A 27,730-nucleotide genomic window follows, 5' to 3' on the forward strand; every position below is an offset into this window, starting at 1 on the left:
TCTTGATTGTCAAGTGTTTGCAATCACTTATGGAGACTAAAGAGATCTTGATGGCACTCATCTGAGTACTGATTCTGTTGACTGGAAGACAGTCAGGGCCTTGGTCTCTTTTGTGTTGCAGTTCTTATGAGGACCTGAAAGAATGAAAATTTCCAAAGATGGAATAGCATGATTTATGAGAGTATTTATTAAAATACAGGTAATATGTTAAAAATTAGCTTTATTTAGTTTAATCTAAGGTTAGTTCTTAGAAACTGATAAAATGGATACTTTAAAATTTGCTAAGCTTTAAAGTCTGGATTTGTGGGTATTTCTCTAGAGTATCGCATAATTCCCTTTGATTATTTCAGAAAGAGTGTTGTCAGGATGAAATAAAAATCAGTCATTCTTTCAAACCAGGCTTAATTGGAATGGCATATAAAGGGGAAAAATATCAATCTAGAGACAGGTGATTTCTTAATTCAGCTTTTTACTCTGGTATGAACAACCGAAAACCCACAGGGTCATTTTGATTGTTTTATAACTATAAAGAAGTTTTTACATGGTAGTTATGTTCTATTCCTCTTGAATTCTCGGTTAAGTAACTCCTGAGCTGTTGGCTTATAAAAATAGGCTAATTGAGAGATACTTTCTAAAACTAACTTTCTTTTCTTTCTCTAGTTAACCTTTTATTATGAAAAATTCCAACACCTACAAAAGCGAGGGGAGTATAAACCCCATGAACCATATCCATTACCCAGCTTTCGTAACTGTTAACTCTTGGCCAATCTTGTTCCAGCTATCCCTCCAGGCCCCACTCCAGATTATTTTGAAGCAAATTCTAGACATCATATCATTCCATTAGAGTGAGTTGCTTTTGATAGTGACAGGAGAAGTCATTTTCCCTGTTGGCATTAACACAGATGCCAGGGGCTGAATAGAATTTATAAGAAGATAGACTTGGCATTGAAGAGTTTACCTTTTAAGAAAGGTGCTCATATTTTCACTGGCTATTTTCTTCAAGTTTCTCTTGTCTTTAGGGGTGTGTTTGCAAAGTTCTTAAGTTCTTATCTGTTTGGAAATTCCCATAGCAAGTTCAGGTTTTGTCATCCCGTGCTGTTTTGGCTGTGCCTTATCTAAGTAGTATTGAGGGAAGAAAGAATTATTTCACTAAGAGTTGGCGTTGAGAGGAGTTAGATATATTCAGTATATTAAGGAGGTGCCCCTTAATGTTGTAATAATATACTGGCTTTTAAAGGTACATCACCATAATAGCTCTTAAAATGTACAAATAAACCGATTAAAAGTGATCTTGTGTCCTTGCCATCAGCGGGACAATTGAATTCCTTTTTTGAGGCAAAATAAAATTTTCTTTCAAGTACCTGAGATCTACAAGTATTAGTTGACTCATCTTTTGTTGTTAAACCTATTCATTTCCCAGGCCAGTGTGTCTTTTTATGTATGTTGACCTTGCACTTTAAACTGAATTCCTTTCCTTTGAATGAGGCATAAAGCTGTCAGTTCATGTTGGTTAGTGTGAAAATAGAATTTTTACTTTTTCGGTGATTTCTAAATTTCAAGTGGTGTTAATAATAGTTTTTCAATTTACTCCTAAAAACAAAAGTAGATTCAACATCTTAAATAGAATTTTCGAAGTGTTTTCCTTCTACAACTAAAGCCAATTTTGCCTTAACTATTGAATTTTAGAGTTGAGTTCTTGAACATAGGTAACTGTGGGGTTCACGTTTCTATTTTATATTGTTAACAGTGACAGGGTACTTGGTGATTTGGCTGTATTGGATGCTGCAAGTACTGGACTGAGCTAGATCAGGAATCTAATTTGCAGAGTGATTAAATATGCCTCTACTTCTCTTCAGTGGCCAAACAGAAGTAATTATATTTACATTTTACCGATTTCACAGAGATGTTGTTAGAAGTACTATAATTAGATTTTTTTTTTTTTAATTTGCAAAAATATTTGAACTGCTTCACAGATAGGTGCTATATAAAAGCAGGGTGTCATTAACATCTCATTTTTCTTGGTTTGTGCTTTTCACACTAGAAACATATATTACCATTTCTCTTTTTGGGTACAAGTTCTGATACATGTTTTGAAATTTGTTCTCTTAATGTTTTTAGCAGCTGGGATAGTATAAAAGCATTCTCGTGTCCTATTTTTAGTACACAGTGATGAGTCTGGATAGATGGCTAAGTTAATGGCAAGGCAATTGAACTGTGCTAAGTGCTCGCCTGTGTATCTCTCTGGCCTCTCCACTTTCAGGGTAGAGTTACTGTTTACAGTGACACGTTTCGCTCTCTCTGACTGGGAAGTCTGAATCCATCTGCCTGTTGCCTGGCTACCTTGAACTCAATTTTTATCTTCTTTCCCTCTATTCTGTACCTTAAATTTCAGGATGGATGGTCTCATTGGTTAACTGCTGCAGGGAAGCAGAGTGCTAATAAAATCAGGATGAGATTCTTCACATATGGGGCATGCTCCGAGAGTCCTAGAACTAGTGAGTGAGCAGATCAGAGACTAGACTGCAGTTTTCCTGGACCCCCATAGTGTGTTTATGGGGAAAGTTGTTCTCTTTATCTGGTGTGGGTTTTTGTTTGTCAATGGCTAATATGGTTGATTTTTCAACACCACTTGGACATGCTTCACGTATATTTCACAGAATATTCACTTTATTTTAGTCCTAACCATAGCTGGTCCAGTCTTCTACTTAATTAAGTTTAAAGAGTTTTAACCTCAGTAGTTAAACAACTTAGGCACTGCTTTGCTTTTCCGTAGGAGATGCTCTGTGATATATTTAGGTTTCCATGTTTCTAATTTGTAGAATTTGGAGTAGGAGTGGTAGTTTTTCAGGGAACAGGACTGATTCTCACAGGGTGGTCTCCTTTGTTACATCATTTTGTCGACCAACTCAAAGGGTTAGTATCAGTTTCAACTGGAAATGCATTAACTTTTAAGAAAAAAGAGGCACTCCTGGGTGGCTCATTCCTTTAAGTGTCTCTTGTTTTGTCTCCGGTCATGATCTCATGGTTCTTGAGGTAGAGCCCCACATTGGGCTCTGAGTTGATGGTGTGGAGCCTACTTGGGATTCCCTCTTGTGCTCTCTCTCTCTCTCTCTGCCTCTCTGCCCCTCACCTGCTCACCCATAGGCACACTCTCTCAAAATAAATAAACTTCAAAAAAAAAAAAAAAGAACAGGGTATCTGGGTGGCTTAGTTGGTTGGTTAAGGGTCCAACTCTTGGTTTCACCTCAGGTTATCATCTTTTGGTTCGGTTTGGGAGACCGAGCCCTGTGTTGGACTCCACACTGGCAGCAAGGAGCCTGCTTGGGATTCTCTCTCTCTCTCTCTCTCTCTCTCTCTCTCTCTCTCTCTATCTCATTCTCACTCTCATTCTCACTCTCACTCTCACTCTCACTCTCACTTTCTCCTTCCCTCTCTGCCCTCCCCTACATGTGTGCTTTCTCTCTCAAAATAAAATAAAACAGCTGAGATGGCTTCTTTTAGGACAGTCTTCAGATACGTAGACAAGGACAGTCAGTGGATTGTGAATGTTATTCAGTGGCCACTCATTATATCATACGACTTGAATTGGAATCCTGTGGCCACCTTGCTTTTAAAATGTTCTTAAAAACAGCATGGGGAAGGGGCGCCTGGGTGGCGCAGTCGGTTGAGCGTCCGACTTCAGCCAGGTCATGATCTCGCGGTCCGCGAGTTCGAGCCCCGCGTCGGGCTCTGGGCTGATGGCTCAGAGCCTGGAGCCTGTTTCCAATTCTGTGTCTCCCTCTCTCTCTGCCCCTCCCCCGTTCATGCTCTGTCTCTCTCTGTCCCAAAAATAAATAAACGTTGGAAAAAAAAAAAAAACCAGCATGGGGGAGGGGAAGAGAAAAAAAAAGAGAGAGAGAGAGAGGGAGGGAGCCAAACCATAAGAGACTCTTAGAAACTGAAAATAAACTGAGGGTTGATGGGGGGTAGGAGGGCAGGGAGGGTGGGTGATGGGTATTGAGGAGGGCACCTGTTGGGATGAGCACTGGGTGTTGTATGGAAACCAATTTGACAATAAATTTCATATTAAAAAAAAAAAAAGCAGTGATAACCTGCTTTGGTACTGAGTAAATAAACAGGGAAGCCTCTGATGTTAAACTGAACTTGTTTGATTTTAAGGCCAAATAAATGAAGACTGTTTCTAAGAAAGACTCATGCTGTGTGCAGATAAAGAAGAACTCCTAAGTATTTTTATTGTTGCCTCCAGAATTGCACATAATCTAGAAGAAGATTTATCCAAAAAAAAAAAAACAACCGCCACCTTGCGTATGTTAAGATATTCAAGTAAAATAAAGTCATCAGTGTTCTAATTCATAGCTTTTTTTCCCTTGAAAAGGCATATGTTTAAGCACCGGCTTCATTCGTTGGGGCTGTATTTTTCATATTTCTGTCAGAACTCCAGATAACTGACTTGAAAATACATGACTAATATAATACCGTGAAGTTTAGGAAACTAGTAGTTCATTTCTGTTGAATTCCTTGAAACATCATTTGGAGTTAAAAATTCTTACGTTGGGGCATGGGGTTTTGTGTGTATGTTTTTGCTTTGGTATCTGTTACCTTGGAGAGTAAAAATTGGTTCCCAAATCTTTGTAGTACTACACTATAGCAGGAATCTCAGTGGGAAAAGACTCCTTTTTCGGTTCTCACTCTGTGCAGGTGCCCCCTGAAGATGGAAGGGTAATCACGTGGAATTCTCAGTATTTACTTCATTCATTCATTCAGTAGACATTGTTTGTATGCCTTTTATGGGCCAAACCATGTAACAGATGTAAGAAACAGGATGTAAGCTTGATCCTGTAAGCTTTCTGAGTCAGCTGCTTTCTGAGAAAAAGTAGTTTACAGTGGATCTGGTTTTAAGCTAAGAGCATGCACAAGAAACCAGAGGAGATTCACTTAACCCAGTTTAGGGTCCAAAGAAGACATGTGGCCCAAATTCAGAATGACAGGAAGAGTTAGCCAGGGCAAGAAGGGAGGACAGAGAGAGAGCATGGGCAGAAATCTGCAAATGGTAGGTAAATTCAGTTCTTTTTGTAAGACTAGTTCACTAGTAAATAGTTACAATCTGTAGTAGTCATATAATAAATAAAATACTTATGGTTGCCTAATGTAGATGTATTAATTTTGGGTATCTTTCCTTGATGTATTTCTACACACTGTCTAGGCTCATTGTTTTCCTTTTTAATTTTGTACTTGTTATGGTCAGTGACTACATTCATTCTCTTGCCATATGTAATGTGTGTCTGTTTGGGTCTCCCCAAATGCAACTTCTTTGTTGCCTCAGAGGGGCAAATTGGAAAAAGTAAATTGGCAAAGGTAAATCTGGTCTTGACACATTCCCATTAAATCTTTAAGTAGCTCTCCTTTCCAGGAAGAAGTGCTAGTAGGACATGGTCTGGTCCCAGCTCCCTCCATCCTAAACCCTTGTCCATGGGATGGCTTCCTTCCCAAGTGTTCACACTCAACCTAGACAGTGGTTCTGCAAACTTATCTTTATTCTCCAAAGCCTGTGTGCTAACTGGTGACCTTTCTACCATGTTCAGTTCATCAGTTTCTCTTCTCTGCTGCCTTTGTACCCTGGCCTGCTGTCTGTTGTATGAAGTCCACTATGCCAGAATTATTTGTTTACTCTCTGTTCCTGCTCTAAATTTGAGCTCTTTGATGCAGGACCTGTATCCTTCTGTCTTTGAATTTGTATGTTTATCACAGTAACTGTCATGTAATAAATAGTCATCATTTTACTTCAGCTGAGCAATGGTAATATTTAAACATATAGTTATTGTTAAATTTACTGTCTGATAATTGTGACTGAAGAAAAAAGTGCATTAAGGCACTGTTTCAAACTTTTTACTTACTAAAACTCACTTAATCCTCATTAAAGAAAAAGGTTATTTTTACACTCATTAAAATTGTGAGGAAGAGTTTATTCAAGACTGTTGTAATAGAGGAGAGAGATTGGGTTCAATTCTGAACACAGGGACAAGTGGGGGTTTACAGCCAAGGAGCGGGGTGAAGAGGGTCAGTAGAGGGAAAATTACTATGAAGAGCCATCAGGGCGGGGATTCTTGCTAAAGGCAGGCCAAGACTCATCCATCAAAGGTTCGGGGATGAGGAACTTGATCACATATCGAGTGTGATCAAATATCAAGGGTAGCGGGGCTCTCAGGAAACTAGCTTAGCATGATTCTTGCTAAAATTGAGCTAGGCAGACTGAAGACCAGATGGGGCCAAAGCCAAGGCCTACTTGAGAGGAGGGCTTAAAGGAACTTGATTAAGGTGGGGTCAGGGAGAGTCTTTGTCATTATGGACCTTACAGTTAGGTACTATTATTACCGGCATTTTATAGATAAAGAATCTAGAACTTAGAAATAGCCTAAGCAACTCAACAAGGCTCAGAGGCAGTAAGTTCCAGAGCCGGATGCTTACTGGATGCTTTCCATCTGATGACTTTAAACTGTTGATTATCTTCTGCCTTGCCTGGTGACGATGGCTCAGTGAAATTTTGCTAACCTACTGTGAGAGTCCACAGAAGTTTACTTTTATTTTGGAATGATTTGTGGTCTCACTGCTGCCAATGCTGTTGCAAAGCCCATGCTTTCCTTGGAGCAACATAGGCCTCTTGTAACAGAGGACGTTCAAGTGTTAGCACCTTTATTAGAATTTCACATAGATGGGGTGGCTGTATAGATTTCTAGTTTCTATTCTCTTCAGCAGAGTAACATTTTTCAGTTCGATTTCTGGATCTTGCCTGTTGAAATATAGCCACAAAGGAAGAAAATATAAAAATTAGAATTAAAAAAATTTTTTGTCTGTTTATTTATTTTTGAGAGAGAACACACACATGAGGGGTGGGGCAGAGAGAGAGGGAGAGAGAAAGAATCCCAAACAGGCTGTGCACTTCCAGCACAGAGCGTGACGCGGGGCTTGAACTCAGGAACTGTGAGATCATGACCTGATCCAAAACCAAGAGTCAGGCACTTCCCCATCTGAGCCACGCACGCGCCCTCAAAATTGGGATTTTAGATGTTCTGAACATAAAAGGTGATTTTAAACATTAATCAGTAATGTGTTTCTATGCAAAGCTCTTTTAAAAATGGGTGAGTCAGTGAGCTTTCTGAGTCAGCTGCTTTATAAATGGTAGTAAGTGACACATGACCATTTTTGTGTGATTTCACTCAGTTTTCTAAGAAAATTAAAAATCAAATAACTTGTATAGCTGCTGTTCTCCTTAGCATCTGCAGTCTGAATTAAGAGGAAGTTTCCTCAGATGGCCAGGCAATTTGAAGGCCGCCTTCCACTACTGGGATCCCTTCCCCTGCATAGCATCTCTTGTATTCTGTTACCCCTTTTATATTCCTGCCGTCCAGGATCATTTAGACCTTGGGGGCATTTTGTACTTTTATATGGTAGTTTGTCCCTGCCATCATGCCTTTCTTCAGCCTAGAATGCTGTGATCTCTGTATGGATACACAGCTCCTAATTTAAATCACACTCTGCTAGTTATTCTGCAAAGTGACTTCTTATGGTTTCAGTCCTGTTGGTAGTTGTTTTTCTCCCCCCTCTGAGCTTTCACAGTCCTCTGCAAGACTACAGTGTGTTATCTCATTGGATACAATATGTATGAAAGGAGTAGCTGTGAATCATTATACCATTTTAGATGTTAGAGTATTTATAACTCCTTATCCAACTTGTAATTTTGGGGTATATTTTCTTCTATCAGAGCATTTTTTATTTAAAGTTCATTTATTTATTTTGAGAGAGAGAGAGTGTTTGTGCAAGCGGTTCGGGAAGGACAGAGAGAGAGGGAGAAAGAGAGAATCCCAAGCAGGCCCCACGCTGTCAGTGCAGAGCCCAACGTGGGGCTTGAACCAATGAACCATGAGATCATGACCTGAGCTGAAATCAGGAGTCTTATGCTTAACCGACTGAGCCACCTAGGCGCCCCTGCCAGAGCATTTTTTAAAAAGAAAAACGTGGTGGACATAATACCATGTATAAAATTCTAAACTTTTTTTTTTTTGATAAGCATTTTTAATTGTTTTAATGGTCACATATTTCATGGTATAGATACAATATCATAATTTACCTGTATTTTCTACCTAATAATGTTCCTATACTATCAAACATTTAAGTTTATTTCAGTTTTTAATTGTTCAGAATAAAGTCACAGTGAACACCTTTTGGACATATAGCTTTGCATTTTGGATTATTTTCTTAGGGCAGGAATCGAATTATTAGGTACATGAGTTAAGAACATTTTTCCCCCCCTCTTTTTTTTTTTTTTTTTAGTTTATTGATTTATTTTGAGAGAGCCATAGAGAGCGTGAGCAAGGGAGGGGCAGAAAGAGAGGGAGAATCCCAAGCAGGCTTTTGGTCAGTATGTAGAGCCTGACAGGGGGGCTTGAACTCTGGAAACTGTGACATCATGACCTGAGCCCAAATCGAGAGTCAGAAGCTCAACCAGCTGAGCTGCCCAGGAGTCCCTTTTCCCCATTCTTGATACATTTCTTGTCCCATTGCTTTTGAAAGGAGTTGTAATAGTTCGCCCTCCCACCAGCAGTGTGAGAGGGCTCTCTTTGCTCTGTGGTTATTAACATTGGAAATCTGAATTAATAAACTTATTTATTTTGAGGCTTTACTTCATTCCTTTGTGATAAGTTTTGAAGCTGGGTTGACCTTAAGTAAATTGGCTCAAATTCTCAAGTAAAATTTCCCTTAGACAAAACCTTCATAAGATCCATTTAAAAGTTGGGATGTCAAGAAAATAAAACCTTTGTCAGAGAGGGAATGAAAGGTTACTTTTATAATGTCCACATCTAGATGAATGTTATTCAGTGAAATACATATTGAATGAATTAACTTTTCTTCCCTTCAGTAACAACAGTTATCTTTTCAAAAATCTTTTGAATGTTATTTGGAATTATAAAGCTTAATAGCTCTACTGGGTTTCACAACATTGAAATTAAATGCAGTCAACATTAAGTGTGCAAACGTGCCTAAAATGTAATTCTAGATAAACTGAATTGTAATCCACATTTTGAGTATAAAATTGGCTTCTCCCACATTTTTCATATTATAAATAGAAGTGAGCCTTTTGAAGGAGAATATGAAACTGAGGAAGTCTGGGATTTTCTTCTTTTGTAGTCCTATTCCAGATCACAATGTATTTGTGATTCTTTTTAACAGAGACTTCCAAACTTCCTTTCTGTACTGCAGTGATACAGCTGGATCTACTTAAAGTAATTAGTGAAATCTTCAGTAAATGATGACCACGATTCTTTTCAGCTTTTCTCAGGCTTAAATACATTTCAGTGTATCTCAGTCAAGTGGAGTGAAATTAAAGATTTGAGTCGTGTATCTCTTGCCTTCTACAGCGGTCTGGTTTTCTGTTAGCTACAGTCTATTTAGTGGTTTAGTGATGCTAATGTTATTGAACGGTTTTTAGTCCTAAAACTTCCTAGTGATGATAAATCTTACCCTGCATAGAAGTCCCCTGGGTCACCAGGGCGCAGTTGGTTTTATTAATGACTGCATTGTCCTTTGCTCTCATTCATGACACTCAGTGACTTTTCATTGATGTTGCAGTACAGTTTTTTCCCTTGGACTTCGCCCATTCTTTACACATTGGTAAATAAGCTTCAGCTGTAGCAGGAGGCAGCTAGCATCTATGTGTGGATCAGATTATCAATATGTACCTATGTAGATTTCCTTTATCTCCTGATTGGGCAAGCACTTAACTGTCCTTAGCGAAAACTCTAAGGGATTAAAACACATCTCCGTTGAGTTTTCCACTTGCTGGCATCGGGAGTTCGTTATGTTGGACTGGAGGGTCTAACTGATATTGCTATCCATTGTGGCACTACATCTGTGAAGATGTCCAAGATGTGAAATGTTTGCTGGGTTCTCAGTTATTCTCATCAAGGCTTATATGTAGCCAATTCAGTTTTGATGAATACATTCAAATGTAGAGCATTTTATAAATACTAGCACCTGGCTATTTGTTTGTTGTTGTTTTTTTAAACACAGAATGCATATGTTTCATTTCTTCTTTTACTATGATCTATAAACCCATATTTAATTTATCCACTTGCAGCTGGTGCACTATTTTTGTTGAAGCAGGCTTAAAAATCTGGCAGGAGGCCTTCCTGCTTTCTTGCTCTTTTCAGTGTTGCAATGTTATTTTGCACAATTGGCGCTTTCTGGGTGGTTTCTTGACTTTTTTTTCTAAAGCTGAAGCCTTTCTCTAAAACTTGCCTCTGCCTAGCCTTCCACTCTTCCCACAGGTGAACTGATAATCCTAAGACTTGGCTGCTGCTGTGTTTAGAGGTGTACAAGTTAATTAGTTCTTGTGCCGCAGCGTGGAAATTTATTTTCAGGTTTTCCTATAAGGGTTTCATGTGCCTTGTAATGTATGGAAGTTTGAAGTTTTCATTTGGAAGAAAACTTTAGATCGTCTCTTATTTAGTGACAGTATACATCCACATTATGCAGATGACAATATTTTGTTCTTTTACCTGGTTCATTACATTTTTTTTCATGTGACAAAAGAAATGTTTATAATTACCTGTTAAATTTCCTTTTTGGGGGTCATTAATTTCTATTTGAGAGAATACTGAAAAGTATGTGAGTTGAAAATAGGGGGGCGCCTGGGTGGCGCAGTCGGTTAAGCGTCCGACTTCAGCCAGGTCACGATCTCACGGTCTGTGAGTTCGAGCCCCGCGTCGGGCTCTGGGCTGATGGCTCGGAGCCTGGAGCCTGTTTCCGATTCTGTGTCTCCCTCTCTCTCTGCCCCTCCCCCGTTCATGCTCTGTCTCTGTCTGTCCCATAAATAAATAAAAAAAAAGTTGAAAAAAAAATAAAAAAAAAGAAAATAGGTTAAATTTACATAATCTTATTTATGGCTGATAGTCTTGTAATTCCATATGTTTTATATTTAACATAAAAGTTTGGTCTGACATGCTCTTCTCCCACTTAGTGTTTCTTAAAATTATTGTTTGTTGTTTGGTTTTACATTACATGCTTTTTCCAGGGAATTACTTTCTCAACTTTTAGTACCTTGAAAAAAAAATTTTTTTTTCCCTAATGATCCTCTTGAAACTAGAACCTTCTCGAATAAATGAAGACCTTCATTTGTTTTATTGAAGCCTTTTGAGTGGTTATTCTATCTGCAGTTATAGTGCTCTAGACTCTGATTTCTTTAAAAAGTTAGACAAACCGTGGTTAATGACTTACTTTTCAGAGGTTACTTTGCAGTTAGCTGGTGGTCTAAAGTGGAAATAAGCTTCAAAGAGGGGTTGGTTATCTCTTAAATTCCTTTATCTCTTAAATTCCTTTTCCCAGTCTTTCTGTTTGCTGCCCTTCATTTTTTTTTTTTTTTTTTAACTTTGTAGCTGTCTTGGTTTTATTGCTCCCAGATGAATTCTTTTCTATTGCCAATATTAAAGTAAGGGTGATTTAGAAGAATTGGGGTTTTAAAATCTGTTTATTGAAGTTCTGGAGGCTAGCTGCTGGGGCATTTTTCTTTGTGGAAAGTAAGCAGAAATAAATGGACAAATAGTCTGAAATGCCAGTGAGTGTTGCCAAGTAATGTGCTGACAGCTGGGCCTGACAGTGATTCCTCACCACTAGGCATTCCTGACCTGTCCCCTTCTCACCTCTGTCCCCTGCCACCACCCCCTCTCCCAGCAACAAAAATCTGGGAGGAATGCCTGTTCCCGTTTTAGAGAACTACTTGGATATTCACGACAGTTTTTCAGACAGAATGTCGACAGTGTCTCTTTGAACTTAGTAATAAGGTTCTCCTTTTTATCAGGTTCTTTACCCTTCGTGCAGTTTTAAAATCTGACTCATAAACAGGCTGTCCATCCCTTATGGGTCATCTTGCTCGGCTTGAAACAGCAGCACAGGCAGAAGCCCCATTTGAGGCCCATGACTTGAGACATGACAATTTGGCATTGATCAGGTTGGCTATATGTTTGGGATTTGTCAGTTCCTTTGTCCATTTATTGTTTGGCTTTCAGTACCTTTTCTCTGTGTTTCAAAAGGGCTTTGTGTACATCCTGCCTTTCTGTGTAATCTTACAGGGCGGCTTCGGCTTTGTGTTCATCTCCTGCTCAGTTTTCACAGGAGTGGGGTTTGTTGTAAGACTCGCTATAGAACACGGGTGTAGGCTCTTCTAGTTTCTATTCATTGCAGACTTTTTTTTACACATATATAAGAGAAAGATTTCCTTTGATTTTTTTTTTTTCTTTCTTTGAGGTTTTCTAATTTTGCATTTTTGCAGATGTAAAAGGCTCCAAAAGGAAAAGAAGTGGGGACAGTAGTTTTTAGTGATTCCTTTTAATTTTTATTATAGACCAGGGGTAAAATGTGGGTAGAAAAATACCTAAAACCAGATTCTTCACAACTCTCAAATATTGGATAGTACCATGATATGAGTAGAGTATAAACTGTATATATATTTATGTTCCTGAGGATATTTTTATATACTGTAAAGATGTTTAAAGTATATATTTTTTATTATCTCACATATTGACATTTTTCTCCTTTCTTTTCAATACTTCCTTGATGCCAAATTTCTAGAAATTTAACATTTCTATCCTGTATCTTCCTATTCCTGTAGTCCTTGAACCTAAAACTACTTTTTGAGTAACTTTCTTTTTTTTAATTTAAATTTTAATTTTTTAAAGTAAATTTCTACAACCATCGTGGGGCTCGAACACACAACCCTGAGATCAAGAGTAAGATGCTCCATTGACTGAGCCAGCCAGGTGCCCATCCCCTTTTGAACAACTTTCAAACAAGATTTAAAAAATACTTCTTTATAAGAAATGAATTTAAAGTTCACTACCTACCATGAAAATTATTTCAAGTAAATTAGACTGAATGTGGGGAGTGGACTCCCTGAACTGAATGTAGACAATAGACCCGTGAAAACACAAGCTCAAAATTTTAAATATGAGAAAGAATAGATCTTTTGTTTCTTTACCTCTCTGGCCTCTGATACCTCCCAGCTAGCTTGCCTTTCTGTCACTGGAAGCACACATGAAGCTGTCTACAATCCAGGACTGCTGGAGTATTGTAAATTTAAGGAGAATAGGAGGGGTGAGCCTGATTCACTTAAAAACGTTTCATGATACAAAATACCTTCCCTACCAAGAGTACATTTAAAAAAAATTTTTTTTAATGTTTATTTATTTTTGAGAGAGAGACAGAGACAGAGTGCGAGCAGGGGAGGGTCAGAGAGAGAGGGAGACACGGAATCCGAAGCAGCCTCCAGGCTCTGAGCTGTCAGCACAGAGCCCAGTGCAGGGCTCGAACTCATGAACTGCGAGGTCATGACCTGAGCTGAAGTCGGACGATTAACCGACTGAGCCACCGATTAACCGACTGAGCCACCCAAGCGCCCCAAGAGTACATTTTAAAATACTGAAACGAGGTGTCTTTTGGTTATGAATCCAGTAACCTGGGTCATGGGAGTGTTTGCAGAACCACTCAGGCCTTTGCCTCACCCCTCCCATAACCTTTCCTTATTTATGTAAGAGGATTATAAGATTTTTGTGATGGCATGGTCAGTAATTAAGTGAAAAACTGATAATGTATGTTCATAATCTCCTTTTCCTCTTTAGGCCATTAAATCCTAAATTAGCCCTGTTTTGGTATATTAGAAATTTGCTGATTATTTGAATTACATAATTGTGAAGATTCCTGTTTCTGTGAATGAGTATATATTTTAATTACCTCATTTCATCTCACATACTTGTTTTCATTTATGCCTTTTCCCCTTTAATTTAAAAAAGCCCTAGAACATTGTCCAAAAAAAACCAAAAAACAAAAACAAACCTTAGAACATTTCCAAACCTTCAGGAAATCTAAAAGAATCATATGACATACCTGTTTTTAAAGATGTTTCAGATACTCAAATTATTTAATACAGAGTTTAACAGTTTAAATTTTGCCAACAATTTAGGGTTTAGAAATTTTATTTCTCAAAAAAATTTATTTCTCATGTTAAATTTAGCCTTTTTTAAACTGCTACATTTAGCATTTATTAGTACATTATTTTATCTTTTGAAATCATTTCATATTTTCTGAATAAACTGCCTTTATGATAATAAAATGGAAATCAAATAACAAACCTCTTCCAACATAATTTTCATTTTCATGTGGACTGATATTTAATAAATACTACTTTAAGAATGGTCTTCCTATTTTATAAATACACGTTTATAGAGGTCTTCTACTTTAAAATATCAACATTTGGGATTTTAATGTAGATGCCGAAATTAAGGATGAGTATTTATTCCTTTAGCTCTCATTAATTAGCTTACCTTTCTGAAGCTGAGATGAAGAAAGGTTACAGACTTCGCTCAGACACATTCTAGCCATCTGCTTAAAAATCCTAACATTCATCCAGACTTTAAAAAAAATTTTTTTTTTAATGTTTATTTATTTTTGACAGAGACAGACAGAGACAGAATGTGAGTGGGTTAGGGGCAGAGAGAGAGGGAGACACAGAAGCAGAAGCAAGCTCCAGGCTCTGAGCTGTCAGCACAGAGCCCGACGCGGGGCTCGAACTCAAGAGCTGTGAGATCATGACCTGAGCCGAAGTCGGACGCTCAACCGACTGCGCCACCCATGCGCCGCCCCTCATCCGAGCTTTTAAAAACTGCTATTTACTAGGGCTCCTGGGTGGCTCAGCCGGTTAAGCATCTGACTTAGGCTTTGGCTCAGGTCATGATCTCATGGTTCATGAGTTCCAGTCCGGCATCGGGCTCTGTGCTGACAGCTCAGAGCCTGGAGCCTGGTTCAGATTCTGTGTCTCCCTCTCTCTCTGCCCTTCCCCTGCTCACGCTATGTCTCTCAAAAATAAATAAACGTTAAAAAAATTTTTTTTAACTACTGTTTACCTATTTCTTGATTGCTCAGTAGTCTGTGTGTCTTTCTTTCTTTCTTTCTTTCTTTCTTTCTTTCTTTCTTTCTTTCTTTCCTTCTTTCTTTCTTTTTTAAATTTTATTTGAGAGAAAGAGCAAGCAGGGGAGAGGGGCAGAGGGAGAGACAGAATTTCAAGCGGGCACCACACCCAGTGCAGAGTCTGACAGGGGGCTCCATCCCACATCCCTGGGATCATGACCTGAGTTGAAATCAAGAGTCAGATGCTCAACCGACTGAGCCATTCAGTCGCCCCAGTTTTTCTATTTTTTATGTGTAAGTATAGGAGTGTTTGCCTCACTCTGAAGATTACTAATTCTGGCCATGTTTATGAAATGCTTTAAAATAACTTGGGGAAAGCATGTATTACAATGGAAAGTGTGAAAAGAAGGAAGCAATTGTATAAATATAGGGAAAAGACTAAAAGGAAATATACGAAGCTGTTAATTAAAGTAGGAGGGTACAGGCCATATTTGTCTACATAGTGACCACCCTCTCTGCCTCTAAGAACTCCAGATGCTTGAAGCACCGCCTTACCTAGCTTCCTGTCTTGGGGAGCCCTCCAGACCAACATTCCTGCGTGTGTCTCCTTCCCTGACAGCAGGGCAAGCCACCTTAGACAGAAACATGCCCTTTCTTCTCTGCTTTGCTCTAAGTAAGTTCTTGGCTTTTCTGTTTGTTCAATAACTCATTGAAATCCTATCATATGATTAGAACTTCTGTCTTCACTCACTTCTTTTGTTTTTGTTTTTGTTTTTGTTTTTGTTTTTGTTCTTTCTCTCTTTCTTTCTTTCTGTCTTTGTCTTTCTTTCTGTCTGTCTTTCTTTTCCCCTGGGATTTTGGGTATATGTATGTATGTGTGTTGTGTGTGTGTGTGTGTGTGTGTGTGTGTGTGTGTGTGTATGTGTGTGTATATATATATATATATATATATATGCATATATATATGCTTCTGTGTGATGAATGTTTACACTTCGGGGAGCTTTGCTTTTTTATACAAGAAGGAAAAAGCTCTTTGGTCTTATACAGCAAAATTCTGTCAAACTTCTTTCTCCTGCTCAGTTTCCTCTGTGGTCTGCTAGGATACTTTAAAAAAACAAACACGTGGTTTCCCTTTCTGTGTCCTTTTTGTGTTCTAATGCTTTTATTGCTTGGAACAGTATCCCCTCACTCCCCACCTCCCAGCTCCACCCTGTTTGGTTACCAGGCTAACTACTTCATGGTTGTTCCAACAAGTTCATAATCCTGAAAGTATGAGGTTATGATCATGTGCCCTGAAACCAAACCCTGACCTCCTCTTCTATCATTTAATAATTGTATAAACTGTTGCCTTAGTTTCTGTATCTGTAAGATGGGATAGCAATGACATTTAACCCATAGGGCTGTTAGTTCATAAGATTAATACAGATCAGATGTATTAGTAAACATTTAACAAAATTTTAGTTATTATGTGTTGTTTACATCTCGCTCTGTATACATATACACTTTCTCTCTCTCACACACACGCGCACACACACACATACACACACAGATTTTTGATGTGTATTTTCCATCCCCTATTTAATTGTAAATTCTTTTCCCCTCCAGCTTTATTGAAGTACTGTGTATTTTGGGTACACAATGTGATGATTTAATATTCATATACATTGCGAGTGCTTACCACAGTTGAGCTAATTAATGCATCCATACTTCATGTAGTTAATTCTGTGTGTGTGTGTGTGTGTGTGTGTGTGTAGTGAGAGCACTTAAGATCTATTCTCTTAGCAGATTTCAAGTATAGAATACAGTATTATTAACTACAGTCACTATACATTCGATCCCCAGAACTTAACTCATTTTATAACTGAAATTTTTTTTAAGTTTATTTATTTTGAAAGAGAGAGAGAGAGTGTGTGTGTGTGTGTGTGTGTGAGAGAGAGAGAGAGAGAGTGGGGGAGAGGCAGAGAGAGAGGGAGAGAGAATCCCAAGCAGGCCCCGTGCTGTCAGCGCAGAGCCGACCTCATGGCTTGATCTCACAAACTGTGAGATCGTGACCTGAGCCAAAATGGAGAGTCGTATGTTTAATCCACTAAGCCACCCAGGCGCCTCTATAACTGAAATTTTGTCTCCTTCAACAAGCTTCTTCTCCTTCCCTCTGCCTGCTAGCTCCTGGCAATCACCATTTTACTTTCTGGTTCCATTAGTTTGGCTTTTTTAGATTCCACATGTAAGTGAGATCATACGGTACTTGTCTTTCTATGTCTGGATTATTTCACTTTGTAAAATGTCCTCCAGGCTCATTCATGTTACAAATAGCAGGATTTCCTCCTTTTTTTTTTAAATGGTCGAATACATATATATGTATGTATACCACATTTTCTTTTTTTTTATTTAAAAAAAAATTTTTTTTCAACGTTTTTAATTTATTTTTGGGACAGAGAGAGACAGAGCATGAACGGGGGAGGGGCAGAGAGAGAGGGAGACACAGAATCGGAAACAGGCTCCAGGCTCTGAGCCATCAGCCCAGAGCCCGACGCGGGGCTCGAACCCACGGACCGCGAGATCGTGACCTGGCTGAAGTCGGACGCTTAACCGACTGCGCCACCCAGGCGCCCCCACATTTTCTTTATCTGTGTATCCACTGACATTATCTTGGTTATTGTGAACAATGCTACAGTAAATATGAGGATTCATAAATCTCTTCGAGATATTGATTTCATCCTTGGACATAGATTCAGGAGTGGGATTGCTGGATTATAATAGTAATTCTATTTTTGTTTTTTTGGAGGAGCCTCCATACTGTTTGCCGTAGCAGGTGTACAAATTTACATCCCTCCCGACAGGGCACAAATGTTCCCTTTTCTCCATGTCCTTGCTAGCTAGCATTTGTTTTCTCTTCTCCTTTTGGTAATAGCTGTCCTACCTCATTGTGGTTTTGATTTGCATTTTCCTAGTGATGAGTGATATTGAGCATCTTTTCATATGTCTGTTAGCCTTCTGTAGATCTTTTGAAAAATGCCTATTCAGGTCCTTTGCCCATTTGTTGTTTTTATTATTTTATTTATTTATTTATTTTTTTTTTAAAGAGTTTAATTGATTTTTTTTTTCAACGTTTATTTATTTTTGGGACAGAAAGAGAGCATGAACGGGGGAGGGGCAGAGAGAGAGGGAGACACAGAATCGGAAACAGGCTCCAGGCTCTGAGCCATCAGCCCAGAGCCTGACGCGGGGCTCGAACTCACGGACCGCGAGATCGTGACCTGGCTGAAGTCCGACGCTTAACCGACTGCGCCACCCAGGCGCCCCCATTTGTTGTTTTTAACATACAATGTCGTATTAGTTTCAGATATACAGTGCATTAATTCAACAACTTTACATCACTCAGTGCTTTCCACAATGAGTGTGGTCACCATCTGTCATCATGTGTTATTACAGTATTGTTAACTGTATTCCCTATGCTATACTTTTCATCTTTGTGACGTATTTGTTTTATAACTGGAAGTTTGTGTCTCTTAAGCCCCTTTATCTATTTCACCCAACCCTTCCACCTCCCCTCTGGCAACCACCAATTTATTCTCTATTTAAGAGTTTGTGCGTTTGTTCCTTTGTTTTTTTTAGATTCCACATATTGGGGAAATCATAAGGTATTTATCCTTCTCTGTCTGACTTAGTTCACTTGTCATAATGTCTTCAAGATCCATCCATGTTATCACAAATAGCAAGATCTCATTCTTTTTTGTGGCTGAGTAATATTCCTGTGTGTGTGTGTGTACACACCACATCTTTATCCATTCATCTATTGATGAACACTTGGGTTGCTTCCATATCTGGGTTATTATTATAATGCTACAGTAAATATAGGGGTGCATCTTTTGAAATTCATGTTTTCAGTTTCTTTGGGTAAATACCCAATGGTGGAATTACTGGATCGTATGGTATTTCTATTTTTTTTATGAAGACTTTTCTTTTTCTTTTGTTTTAACGTTTGAGGGAGAGAGTGTAAGTGGGGAAGGGGCAGAGAGAGAACCCCAAGCAGGCCCCAGGCTGACAGCAGAGATCCCGATGCGGGGCTTGATACCCCAAACCATGAGATCATGACCTGAACCGAAATCAAGAGTCAGATGATCAATCGATGGAGCCACCCAGGTGCCCTGGTATTTCTATTTTTAATTTTTTGCAGCACCTCCTTACTGTTTTCCGTAGTGGCTGCACCAATTTATATTCCCACCAGCAGTAGAGAAGTTTCTTTTTTTCTCCACATCCCCACCAACACTTATTAATTGTCTTTTTGATTCTAGCCATTTTGACAAGTATAAAGTTACATCTCATATTTTTTTAAATTTGCATTTCTCTGATGATTAGTGATGTTGAACATCTTTTCATATATCTGTTGGCCATCTGTATGTCTTTGAGAAAATGTCAGTTCTGGTCCTCTCCCCATTTTTTATTTTTATGTTTATTTATTTTGAGAGAGAGAACATGAGCAGAGGAGGGGCAGAGAGAGAGGGAGAGAAAGAATCCAAAAACAGGCTCTGCATTGCCAACGCAGAGCCTGATGTGGGGCTCGAGCTCCTGAGCTGTGAGATCGTGGCCTGAGTGGAAATCAAGAGTTGGACACTTAACCGACTGAGCCACCCAGGCACCCCTGCCCATTTTTTTAAATCAGATTTTTCTTGGTGTTGAGTTGTAGAAGTTTGTATTTGGATATTAACCGCTTATCGGATATGTCATTTGCAAATATGTTCTCCCATTCAGTAGGTTGCCTTTTCATTTTGTTGATGGTTTCCTTCGCTGTGCAGAAGCTTTTTATTTTGGTGTAGTCCCAACAGTTATTTTTGCTTTCGTTTCCCTTGCCTGAGGAGATAGATCTAGGAAAAAAGTTGCTAAGGCTGATGTCAAAGAGGTTACGTCCTATGTTTTTTTCTAGGAGTTTTATGGTTTCAGGTCCTCCATGTAAGTCTTCAATCCATTTTATTTTTGTGGATGGTGTGAGAAGGTCTTTTGCATTAGCTATCCAGTTTTCCCAGCACCATTTATTGAAGAGACTGTCTTTTCACTATTGTATATTCTTGCTTCCTTTATTGTAGATTAATTGACCATATAAGCGTGAGGTTATTTCTGGGCTCTCCATTCTGCTCAGTTGATCTTTGTGTCTGTTTTTGTGTCACTGCTATACTTTCTTGATTACTACAGCTTTGCAGTATATCTTGAACTCTGGGATTGTGATACTCCAGTTTTGTTCTTTCTCAAGATCGCTTTGGCTATTTGGGGTCTCTTGCGGTTCCATACAAATTGTAGTATTACTTGTTCTAGTTCTGTGAAAAATGCTGTTGATGTTTTGATGGGGGTTGCATTGAATCTGTAGATTGCTTAATTTTTTAACTGAGTTATTTATTTTTTTGCTATTGAGTTGTATGAGTTGATTGTAAACTTCTTAATAGCAAGGATCGTGGTAATAATTCCTCACCTTATCCGAATCTATAATTTTAGCATAATGTGTAGACCATTATTTCTCATTCTGGAGTAGAGCTTCATGGTGTCATTTGAATGAGATAAAGAATTCATAAATCAGCTGTTTTAAAACAATCTTAAAATGCTTCAATGAGGAGATAAAAATTACTGATGCAAGCCTGTTGTTTTTGTTTTGGATCAGTACAGCTTTATGTTGTCCATGGGAATGAAAAGTTTTCCTGAGTAAATGAATAAGGCTTTGGAGAGAGGGAATCTTTGAAAGGCATAAAGGCTTATTTTCAAGTAAGATCTAAATAGAAATGATTATCTGATCCTAAGTGAGAAGAATATGAAAATATTAAGTATACAAATGCTCAGACATGAGAGTAAAAAAAAAAAAACCTTTTTCAATTACCTTAACATTTGAAAATTTATTATAAATTTGTCATAAATCTAAAAGATTGATATTCTGGAAATTTGAATAGAAAAGTCTTAATACAATATCTAGCCAAATGCTGTTAACTTTAGAGATGGAGGGACTGAAATTTACGTCTCACATATCATTCTAAATTTGTTTCAACTATAGAATTTATTTTGATAGCTACAGTAGTGAATGCAGTTTTAATCTTTTTCTGAAAAGCCTTTATAATTTGCCTCTAGGGGTATATATATTCTTCTCACACAAACCAAATGCTGATTCTGTGAGGCTTCATATCTACTGTTCCATTACATATGAATTTAGTTTATATACTTACAAATACTTTGATTTCTTTTCACTTAGTGTACATTAGGATATGTGCAGAATTTGATTTGTGTTTCCAGAGTTGGGCCAACTTTTAATTGGTGGCATTTTAAAGAATGTCTGGTTTTTATTCTATACTTTCTAGACTTTTTTCCCATTTCAGTGGAATTGAATATCAGAATATAGCTGTTATGTGCATTTATTATTTGGTCATAAAGGCATTTGGAAAACCACTGGTCTTTGTGTATTTAGTAAAGGGCATTCGTTCCAAAACACACTGGACATATTGAAATTAAGATCAATACTTTGTATTTTCTAGTAAGCCATTTTGGTTTCATTCAACATAGACTATGTCCTGTCCGACCCTACTTCTGTAAAAAAAAAAAAAAAAAAAAAAAAAAAAAAGACTCTAAAAATAAGTTTTCTGTCGTCTTTACTAAATAATGTTTTTAAGGACTCATTATCACAATCTGAGAACTGCTGCTTATATTAAACATTCTTGCTCAGAAGCCTTATTGTTCATCATTTGTTATGTCTCTTCAATTAAGTTTTTAAGTTGAGCTCAAAGTTGCCTTTTTTTGATGTTTTCTAATGATCAAATACTTGTTGGGAGTTACTGGGAATAAGTACTTTTCTCAGATGATGTTCCAACACAGATAATTCCAATTTGTATTGAACTGCTAGGATTGCACAACTCTTGATTTTATTCATAGAGTTTTTTGGTGTGTTGTGGCTTGTGACTTTTCCCCAACTTTATCAAGATATAATTGAACTACAATAAACTGGATATGTTTAAAGTATACTATTTGATCAGTTTTGATATATGCATATACCTATGAAACCATCACCTTTCCCCCAAGTTTCCTTGTCTCTTTCTGTTTTTGTAATATGTCCCTTCCTCTGTATCTCCCATCTCCTGGAAACTACTGATTGGTTTTTTGCCACTATAGATTAGTTTATATTTTCCAGAATTTTAACAAAAATGGAGTCAGTGTGTACATATATAGACATGGCTTCTTTCACTGAGCATAATAATTTTGACATTAATGCATGTTGTGGCTTGTGGCACCAGTTGGTTCTTAAAAAAAATTTTTTTTTTAAATGTTTATTCATTTTTGAGAGACAGAGACAGAGCACTAGCGGGAGAGGGGCAGAGAGAGAGGGAGGCACAGAATCTGAAGCAGGCTCCAGGCTGAGCTGTCAGCACAGAGCCTGACGTGGGGCTCGAACTCACGAACTGTGAGATCATGACCTGAGCCGAAGTTGGACACCTAACCAACTGAGCCACCCAGGCACTCCTCAGTTGGTTCCTTTTTATTGCTAAGTAGTATTACATTTTATTGCTAAGCAGTACAAGAGATAAATCACTCTTTATCCCTTCATCATTCGATTGATATTTGGGTTACTAGCTTTGGCTCTTACTAAAGATAAAGTTGAGGGGTACCTGGCTGGCTCAGTCGGTTAAGCATCACACTTCAGCTCAGGTCGTGATCTCAAGGTTTATGAGTTCCAGCCCTGTTGTTGGGTTCTGTGCTGACAGCTTGGAGCCTAGAGCCTGCTTTGGATTCTGTGCCTCCCTCTCTCTCTGCCCCTCCCCCACTCGTGCTCTCGTGTGCTCTCTCTCTCTCTCTCTCTCTCAAAAATAAAAATAAACATTTAAAAAAAAGTTGATATGATTGTTTACACATTTTCATGTAGTCATAAACATTTATTTCCTTTTCTTTTTTGTTTTTAATTTATTTATTTTGAGAGAGAGAGCATGAGCTGGGGAGGGGCAGAGAGAGAGGGAGAGAGAGAGAGAATCCCAAGAAGACTCTGCACTGTCAGCACAGAGCCCAATTCGGGGCTCGAACCCATGAACTGAGAGGTCATGACATGAGCTGAGGTCAAGAGTCGGATTCCTAACCTACTGATCCACCCAGACACCCCAAATTTTCATTTCTTTTAGCTAAATACCTAGAAGTTGAGTGGCAAGATCCAGTGGGATCTGTACAACTTTTTAAGGAAAGTCTGCTTTTCAAAGTGGTCATCCCATCGTATGTTCCTGTCAGCAGCACTTCAGAATCCTTGGTATGGTCAGTCTTTCGTGTTTGCCATTCCAGTGGAAATATAGGGGCATATCATTGCAGCTTAATTTCCCTAATGGCTCATGATGTTGAGCTTCTTTCCATGTGTTTATTTGCCATTTATTTAAGTTATTTGGTGAAGTGTCTGTTACATTTCTTTTGACCATTTCCTCACTGAGGTTTTTGTTGTTTTGTTTTTTTAATGTTTATTTTTGAGAGAGAGACAGGAGAGAGGAAGTAAGGGAGTGTGCACAAGTCGGGGAGGGGCAGAGGGGTAGGGAGACAGGATCTGAAGCAGGTTCTACACTGACAGCAGAGAGCTCAATGCTGGGCTCGAACTCAGAAACCGGAGATCATGACCTGAACTGAAGTCAGATGCTTAATCAACCAACTAAGCCACCCAGGCACCCATCTTATTATTTCTTTTAAGTACAAAAGATGCTTATTTGGGAAGAGCAGAGGAATTACAGTTCAGGATAAGCAAGCTATGGTGAGCCATAGGCAAATCCATCTTATTATTGAAAAAAAATTTTTAGTGTTTATTTATTTTTGAGAGACAGAACATGAGTGGGGGAGGAACAGAGAGGAAGACACAGAATCCACAGTTCAGGCCCCAGGCTCTGAACTGTCGGCACAGAGCCCAACGTGGGGCCTTGAACTTATGAACCATGAGATCATGACTTGAGCTGAAGTCAACTAACTGACTGAGCCACACAGGTGCTCCTGTCTTATAAGTTTATTTATTTATTTTGACAGGGGGAGGAGCAGAGAGAGAGGGAGAGTGAGAATCCCAAGAAGGCTCACACTGTTGGCACAGAGCCTGATAATGGGGTTTGATCCCAGGAACAGTGAGATCATGACCTGAGTTGAAATCAACAGTTGGTTGCTTAACCTACTGAGCCACCCAGACGCCCCTCCCCTCCCCCATCTTATTTTATTTTTAAGAAAGTTGTAAGAGTTCCATATTATTCTGAATACAGTTCCTTTGTCTGATGATTGTGTTGCAAACGTTTTTTTGTTTATAGCTTTCGTTTTTGTTTTCTTAATGGTACTTTTGAAGAGTTAATTTTTTTGATGAAGCCCAGCCCTTCTTCTTTTTTTGTAAATAAATCATGCTTATTTGTATTCTAAGAAATCATTGTCTAGTCAAGGGTCATGAAGGTATTCTCCCATCTTTTAGAATTTTAATGCTAAACTATATGGTTTTAAATTGGTCCAAATTTAAATTTTTTAATTTCGCTCCATTTGAGTTAATTTTTGTGTATAATATGAAGTTAGGGTCAATGTTCATTTTCTTTTTTTCTATATGAATATCCAGTTGATACACTGTTTGTTTGTTTGTTTGTTGAAAAGTCTTTTTTTTTTTTTCCCTCCAGTGGTTTGCCTTTGTTACTTTACTAAAAATGAATTCACCAAACGTGTAAATCTATTTCTGAACTCTTGTTTTCTGTTCCATTGATCTGGTATGTCTCTCTTTGCACCAATTCCAAAGGTCTTGATTACTGTTGCTTCATAGTAAATCTTGAAATCAGGTAGGATAAGTACTCTGATTTTGTTATTTTTTAAAATTGTTCTGGTTATTCTAGGTCCTTTGCATTTCCATGTAAATTTAATATTAGCTTGTTAGTTTCTACTAAAAAGCCTGCTGCAGTTTGATTGGAAATGCATTGAATATACAGATCCATTTGGAGAGAACTGCAACTTTAACAATATTAAATCTTCTAATCCAGGAACTTAGTATATGTCTCCATTTATGTAGGTCTTCTTTAATTTTTCCCCCTAATATTTCCCCCTAATATTAAGTAGAGGCCTTGGATGTCTTTTGTTTGGTTTGTTTTGTTTTTTAAGTAAGCTCAATGCCCTAAAGGGGGGCTTGAACTCATGACCCTGAGATCAAGAGTACCATCCTCTACCAACTGAGCCAGCCAGGCACCCCTGATGTCTTTTGTTAAATTTATACCTAGCACTTATACATTTTTTGGCACTGCTGTAAATGGGATTGTTTGTCTAATTTCACTTTCCAATTATTTGCTTCTAGTATATGAGAAATCAGTTGATTTTTAGAACGTTATTAACTTAACCTTTTATCCTGTAATTTTGCTAAGTCACTTTGCAAAATAAGAATCTGGTAAATTCACTTATTACCGTATTTAGTAGCTTCCTTGGAGTTTTCTGCAAGTAGGGAGAGTTTCATTTTATTCTTTTCCAATCTTTATGGCTATTATCTTTCTGTTTTTCTTACCTTATTTCAGTGGCTAGAACCTTCAGAACAATGTTGAATAGGAGTGGTAAAAGCAGATATCCCTGCCTTCCTATTTTCATGGGGAGAAATTCAGTCTTAAACCATTGACTATATTAGCTGTAGGTTTTCATAGATGCCCTGTATCTGAGGAAGTTTCCTATTAATTCTCACTTTCTGGGAGTTTTTTTTTTTTTTTTTTTTTTTTTTTTTTTCAACGTTTGTTTATTTTTGGGACAGAGAGAGACAGAGACAGAGCATGAACGGGGGAGGGGCAGAGAGAGAGGGAGACACAGAATCGGAAACAGGCTCCAGGCTCTGAGCCATCAGCCCAGAGCCCGACGCGGGGCTGGAACTCACGGACCGCGAGATCGTGACCTGGCTGAAGTCGGACGCTTAACCGACTGCGCCACCCAGGCGCCCCACTTTCTGGGAGTTTTAATCATTATTGGGTGTTGATTTTTTGTCAAAAGCTTTTTTTCCCCACATTTACTGAAATGATCATAGTTTGTTTGTTTTGCTTTATTCATTTAATGTGGTAAATTACATTAACTGATTATCAAATGGTAAGGAAATCTTGCATTTCTGTGATAAACCCTATTTGGTCATGTTTCATTAAACTTTTTATGTATTATTAAGATGAAACTTTTATTGTGAAGGATTTTGGCATCTACATTCTTTAGGGTCTTGATATGTAATTTTGGGAAGATAATATCTGTCAGGTGTTAGCATTATGATGGCTTCAAAAACATGAGTTGGGCACTGATCCCTCTATTGTTTGAAAAAGTTTGCAACGTTTTTGTATTTTCTTTTCCTTGAATGTTTGATAGAATTCACCAGTGAAAGAATGCAGTTTTCTTTTTTGGGAAGAAAAAATAAAATCAGTTCCTTTAATAAGTATAGTAATATTTGGATACTCTGTTTCTCCTTGTATCAATTTTAGTAATTTTTTTCCAAGAAATTTGTTCATCCACATTGTCAAATTGTTGGCATAAAGTTGTTTTTAGTATTTCTTATTCTTTTAATGTTTGTAGGATTGATGGTAATGACCCTTAGTTCATTTCTGATCTGATTTGTGTTCTCTCTTTTAATCAGTGTCAGTAAGGGTTTGTCCCCCCCTCCCCCCAGGAACCAGATTTTGGTTTCATTAATTTTCTCTATTGTAGGTCTTTTAAAAAATTTCTTTTATATCTGCTAGTATCTTTATTATTCCCTTCCTTCTATTTGTCGTTTACGTTGCTCCCCCCATTCTCTTCTTTAGTGTTTAGACCATTAACATTTAATGTAGTCATTGGTATTTTAGAATTACATCTGCTATTTTATTATTTGTTTTGTTTATCCTGTTTTTTGTTCTTCTATTCTTCTTTTCCTGACTTTTTTGAATTGAGTAATTTTTAGCGTTCTATTTTCATTTGTCTATTGCCTTTCTGGCTATATTTCTTTGTGTGTTTGTGTTTTTATTTTTCTAAGTAGTCACTCTAGGGATTAAATATATTTAACTTTCATAGTCTGCTTACAGGTAATATTTTATTACTTGAAATAAAATGTAGAAGGCTTGCAGCCATCTAAGTCCCTTACTCTTACCCAACAGACCTTTATGTTAAGGTTGTCCTATGTATTATTACACTTATACATGTTGATAGCCCTACTACACAGTGTGACAATATTTGCTTTCAGCACTCTACGTATCTTCAGGAGTTTTATAGGAAAAATATAATTTTATGTATTTATCCATATATTTATCATTTCTGTTTCTGTTCCTTTATTCTTGAAGATCTAAGTTTCTCTCTAAAATTTCCATTTGCTTCTTTTTCAACTAATTTTTTCTTCTCTGCTGATCTTGTGTATTTCAAGTCATTTCATTTGTGTTTACTTTTACCTCATGGAACACAGGTGATAATAGCTCCTCTAAAGTCTTTGTGATAATTTCAGCCTCTGTATCATTTGGGATCTGGGATCTGTTTATTACAGTCTTTCCTTTCTTTGAGAATTTGCAAGATTTTCCTAGTTGCATGTATGTCCAGTAAGTTTGGATTACCTCGTGGAGATTGTGAATTTCATGTCAGGTTCCGGGTGCTGCAGTGACCCTCTGCACAGTGCTGGTGTTGGTTGTAGCAGGTCTTCTTCCTGATTAGGTTCCAAGTACAAGTTCTGCCTGCTGCTGCCTGCTCACAGAGGTCCCATTGTTAGGTCAGTTTTCAATACTTTTGCTGTGCTACTTTTGTTCCGTCCTGCAGCTCAGAGGTGAGCCTGAGTCTTGTGGGAGTTCATTTACAGAATTAA

At 38.0% G+C, this 27,730-nt stretch overlaps 1 protein-coding gene and 1 long non-coding RNA gene across 6 annotated transcripts in view; one reads left to right on the forward strand and one right to left on the reverse strand.

Annotated features, from left to right (window-relative positions):
- Window positions 1-27,603, reverse strand: LOC147577600 (uncharacterized). Its single transcript, XR_015240428.1, has 3 exons — window positions 27,486-27,603; window positions 959-1,115; window positions 1-134 (listed from the first exon to the last, which is right to left on the reverse strand). It is a non-coding gene; the product is annotated as an uncharacterized LOC147577600 (long non-coding RNA).
- ITSN1 (intersectin 1) overlaps window positions 1-27,730 on the forward strand; it is a 220,595-nt gene that overhangs the window by 34,878 nt on the left and 157,987 nt on the right. Inside the window, exon 1 of one of the 5 annotated variants that reach the window (XM_086675892.1) lies at window positions 10,962-12,001. The exons of the other annotated variants lie outside the window; for them this stretch is intronic. The gene's annotated coding sequence lies outside the window, so the exon portion shown is untranslated. Of the gene's footprint in view, window positions 1-10,961; window positions 12,002-27,730 lie in introns of those variants that run through there. 5 annotated transcript variants of the gene reach the window in all.

This window comes from Puma concolor, chromosome C2, assembly GCF_028749965.1.
Source record: "Puma concolor isolate L17-30 chromosome C2, mPumCon1.1.hap2, whole genome shotgun sequence".
NCBI classification, from domain to species: Eukaryota; Metazoa; Chordata; class Mammalia; order Carnivora; family Felidae; genus Puma; species Puma concolor.